The 4852-nt window shown below is 43.9% G+C and overlaps 1 long non-coding RNA gene across 1 annotated transcript; it reads left to right on the top strand.

Moving 5' to 3' along the window:
* The first annotated feature begins 796 nt into the window (after positions 1 to 796).
* On the top strand, positions 797 to 3744 carry LOC123175232 (uncharacterized). The gene is made up of 4 exons (XR_006487731.1): positions 797 to 1086; positions 1190 to 1253; positions 1894 to 2291; positions 3108 to 3744. It is a non-coding gene; the product is annotated as an uncharacterized lncRNA (long non-coding RNA).
* Positions 3745 to 4852: the final 1108 nt, after the last annotated feature.

Here is a 4852-nt window from a genome sequence, read left to right as displayed (position 1 = left end):
TGGGCTTTTGAAGCCGCGGACTGGTGTTGTGATGGTCCTCGCCGTGCTGCAATGGGTGTCCGAAGCCGCGCGCCGGTGTTGTGATGGTCGTCGCCCAACTGCAATGGGCGTCCGGAGCAATGCTGGTGTTGTGATGGTGACCACCGTGACCGTGCTACAATGGGCGTCCGGAGCCGCGCGTCGGTATTGTGATGGTCACTGCCGTTCTGCAATTGGCGTCCGAAGCCGCACGCCGATGTTGTGATGGTCGCCACCTCGTTGCAATGGGCGTCTAAAGCTGCCACCGCTGTTGTGATGGTCATCTGGAGTTGCGGTTTGGCGCTATGGGATGGTCGCCGCCATGCTGCAATAGACGCCGTCGTGTTGTGAGGATTTTTTCAAGTAGTGCTATGAGGCGCCGTCGGAGGTGCATGCCGGTGCTACCATGGAAAAGACGCTGCTTCAAGATTTACAATCTGCTCCAGGAACGTGCGATGGTTCAGGCGCTGTGAGCCTGTGAGCCGGCCGATGGCTATCCTTGCTGGAGTCTAAAGTGATGTACGGGAAGTGCCAGAGCCAGATGCGGGGGCTGCGACCGCACTGCGACGTATACTAGTATCTTATGGAGGGGTAGACTAGTGAGCGGCTGTGATTTACCTCATCGAACGGTGGACGAGGCGGTTTATCTTTGGTTTCCATCCGCCGGATTAGGCGTAGCAGCGGTCAATATCAGCGAAAATATCAGCGATCCAAGCAATAAAAAAAATCCCCACCACCTCGCTTTCCTGATTCACATCTCTCACCCGTGCTCCATGTCAACGACAACAATGATGCCGCCACCATCTCCTATTCCGCGCAGCTTCACTTTCACCGCCCCTCGCCGGCCCAGATTCCCTTCGCCGGACCAGCTTCCTCTCCTCCGGCGCGACGTCCTTCGCGCCCTTGCACGCGCCCCCACGGTAATCTTAGGCGCCCTCGGGTCGTCGGCGCTCCTGCGCCTCCGGTTTGTCGGTCCACTAACCCCGCGTCTTCGAATGCGCGGCTGCGGGCTCGCGCTCCATGACACTACTCCGCCTCGGCGACCTCTACTCCGACGTCTATGGTTCAGTAAGGCATTTCTCCCCTCTGTTCTTACCCTTTCTGTCCTTCGCTGTCGTGGAGTCGTGGTTTGCGACTGGATACACTAACAACCGCAGCTACTCTCTCCCAGGTAGGCTGCCATGGTTGCCTACAGCTTACCCGACAACTCACCAAGACTCATCTCCCCCAAGAAGGTGATTGTTATCTTATCCCCAACAATCAGTTCCCTTTAATTTAAAAACATGGTGGCTTCTATAATTCCATCGGTATTTGGTGCCCCAACTTCTGCAATATTCCACTTGTTCCATGGATGGAGCAATTAGGTACTAGATTGGAGCATGTCTGTCCCCTTACAATTCAATTGGTCCATGAATAGTGGTACTGCTGTACTTATGTCATGGCTAGTGATCCTCCTTTTTTTTTTCAGGAAACCAGTTCCTCTAATTTTTCATGCATGTTCTTGCTGCTGACCCTCAGTCTTAGTTGTGCAGACCAAAATTGTGTTTGCACGTATGGTATCCATATGTACTTCTCTAGATGTCTATTGTACTCTAGAGTGCCAAATTATACTGCAGAACAAACTGTTTTTAGATGATTATTCACTAGTCTTGTTTAGATATCAATGCTTGCATCTTATGATGCTTGTTAGGAGAGAATTTAGTTGCCATGGAAACAGGGGTGCTTGCGCATTATTTCTTCAATCCTTTGACAGTGATTCTTATATCAGAAGGATGCATCACCACGAAAATGCTTTGTGTGATGCCGCACTACATCTTTTATTCTCCACTAGTATGTGAATTTTAAGCTGCTACTTAGTGAACTATGGTCTTGCAGGTTTACAGAAAATATCAAAGATTCAAAGATACAAAGCGCCTAGTCCCTTTTGAACCTCTGCGGCTCTGCCTAGCGCATATCCCCTGCATTGTTTCCCTATTGTCTTGTGCCATCCCCAGTTCTAGGCGTCCATCATCAATGATCTCCCCTCACTGGATAAGAATTTCGGTTAGTAATCAACAGTGCAGGGGCAGGGGTGGTGTCTCCTCAATGGGGCAAAAAATCGGAGGTTTGATGGCAGCTCCCTGATGCACAGTGGCAGTGCAGCGACTCTCAGATGCACAAGGGCGTCACGGCGACTCCCAGACGTACAGTGGTTGTGCGGCCACCCCAGATGCACAATGGCGGCGCGGCGACTCCCAGATGCACAGCAGCAGAACGGCGGCTCTATAGTGATGGTGATGGTACGTATTGTAGCATGGCCGATTAGCCATTTGCCTCATCCCATCCAATCCAGTCCCATAGCTTAGTCACGTAAGCTGATTTTCTTTTCATAGTTCTAATTTCACATTGATTCATCTCTGATTACTGGTTGGCACTTATTGTAGTTTTTTGCGGCTCTATGGGCTCATGTTTCTTGTATTTGTATTGATTAAATTTCCTTAGATGAGCTTTGCCTTATTCCTACGGTATAATGCAAGATACAGCAGCTAGAAGTTAAACGGATATTTCTAGGTGTAGTTGCAGCTATTTGTTTTGTCATATTACTAGGTGTAGTTGCGGCTATTTGTTTCGTACTACTATAGTTGTTCTGCGAGGGAGGAAAACTTGGATGCCTATACATGTATGAAACTGGCTACACAGTGTTTGACTTTGCGGCATTTTTTTTGTTGAAATTCAACTAATTACTATTGAAAAATTACCTTGCCAATTTGGACAGTAATCTTTTACTTGAAATACGAACCATTTCCCCTAACAAAGTTTATTTGTTAATTAAATGTATTGTCAATACCAACGTCCGTCAATTTCTCCATATTTCAAGTTATCTTAGAGAGTTCATATTCAGAGAAGAACCATTTGGTTAGATCACCGTATCACTGGCAGCCGATCTACTGTGTGATTTGTAAGTGCATAACTTAAATTAAACTTCTCCGTTCTACCCAAGGTATTGGCTTATGGAGATGACAATCTGTCTATGGAGTAAATTTAATTTCAGTACGCATACATTTGAAATATTGGTGTTTGGTGATCTAAATTACCAATATATATTGCAGAATCTCGGGTTATAGAAACTGGATTGTTCCAGGCAGTGGCGACGCTACATAATGACTGCAATGTCAAATGACCACACAAGGTACAAGTTTGTCACTTGTGTTGTACTACATTCAAGTTTAGTTTATGTACATATATTCTAAATTTACAGCTGTGACATCATAACTTATGACACTAAAAACTACTCCCTCTGATCCGAAACAAGTGTCACAGTTTTGCACTATGGCTAGTTCAACCTTAGTTTAAAACTGAGACACTTTTTATGGATCGGAGAGAGTAGAAGACTACTGGTGCCATGTTGGAATTGCTACGAGGCAGAAAATTTTAATTATACTCATGAATATTTTTCCTATCTATCATAGGCCTCTCTTTTTTCCCACCTAATTTGTATTAACTCTAACTAAACATAAGACCTTTTTTGCAGACGTCTTATATTTAGTTTCAGAGGTAGTACAAAATAGCACTTTTCTTGCATGTGAAAAGAGCCATAATGCTTCTGTGAGACAAGACTTTTTGTGGCTAGATTAGGTAAAACAATTTATGAAATACTGTATGCGTGCCTTACATTGTCTCGCTTCCTATAAAATAGTCAGCAAGGGGAAACTTAATTATGGAATGAGCTTAGTTAGTTAAGTAAGGTACAATGTCTTTTCAGCTATAGATGTGATACTTGCCAAATCACTAGTCTAGGTTTCTGGTTGGAACATATCACACCATCTTCACTCATGCTATTGCCGACCAGTCACATAAGTTTATTTGATATCATTAGATAGTATTGTAGAATTTAAATAATGATGACTGAAAGTCCTGCTTTGTGAAATGATACCTAATTATGGTTGCTGTTTGTATGTTTTCAAATAATCACTAGTAGAAAACTGGGCTTTGGTCACAGGGCAATATTCACATTAGTCCCGGTTCAGTCACGAACTGGGACTAATGTGAGCATTGGTCCCGGTTCGTGCGGCCAGGGGCCTGCCGGGCCTCGTGGGGGCATTGGTCCCGGTTCGTCCGGACCCTTTGGTCCCGGTTGGTGGGACATACCGGGACCAATGGGCCATGCTCCTGGCCCACCACCCTTTAGTCCCGGTTCATACCACAAACCGGGACTAAAGGGCTGGTCCTAGTTGCGACCAGTGTTTAGTCCCACCTCGCCAACCGAAGGGCGCTCACACTAGTTTATAAGCCCGTCCCTCTCTGCCTTGTTGAGCTCCTCTCAAAGTGAAAATAGATGCCCTTACACAGGAATTTGACCTAAATTCACAGTAAATTTCTTTGAATTTCATAGAAATTTATTATGAATTTAGGTTGAATTTTCTCTATAGGCGCATCTATGTTCATTTTTTTATAGTAAATAAAATAAATAAACCTTAATAAAATAAATAAAAATAAATAAACCTTAATAAAATAAAATAAAATAAACTATAGTAACTAAAATAAATAAACCTTAATAAATTAAATAAAAATAGCAGCAGTAAAATAAATAAAAATAACAGCAGTAAAATAATAAAAATAAAATAATTAAAGTAAAATACATAAGTAATTAGAAATAAAATAAATAAGTTTTTTGTTGTAAGTAGAAACAAAACAAAACAAATAAAGCAAAAGAGAAAACAAAAAACAGAGAAAAAAAATTATGCCACCTACTGGGCCACCACGGCCTGAATACGACTTGAAACCCATCCATGGGCCAGGATTCAGGCCCGCAGAAGGCCCAGTAGGCCCCACAGGCAAAGAGAACGGTTAGGCC

The sequence above is a fragment of the Triticum aestivum genome, chromosome 1D (assembly GCF_018294505.1).
Source record: "Triticum aestivum cultivar Chinese Spring chromosome 1D, IWGSC CS RefSeq v2.1, whole genome shotgun sequence".
In the NCBI taxonomy this organism is placed as follows: domain Eukaryota; kingdom Viridiplantae; phylum Streptophyta; class Magnoliopsida; order Poales; family Poaceae; genus Triticum; species Triticum aestivum.
The sequence above is the reverse complement of the archived record's forward strand: the minus strand, read 5'-3'. Positions and strand labels throughout refer to the sequence as shown.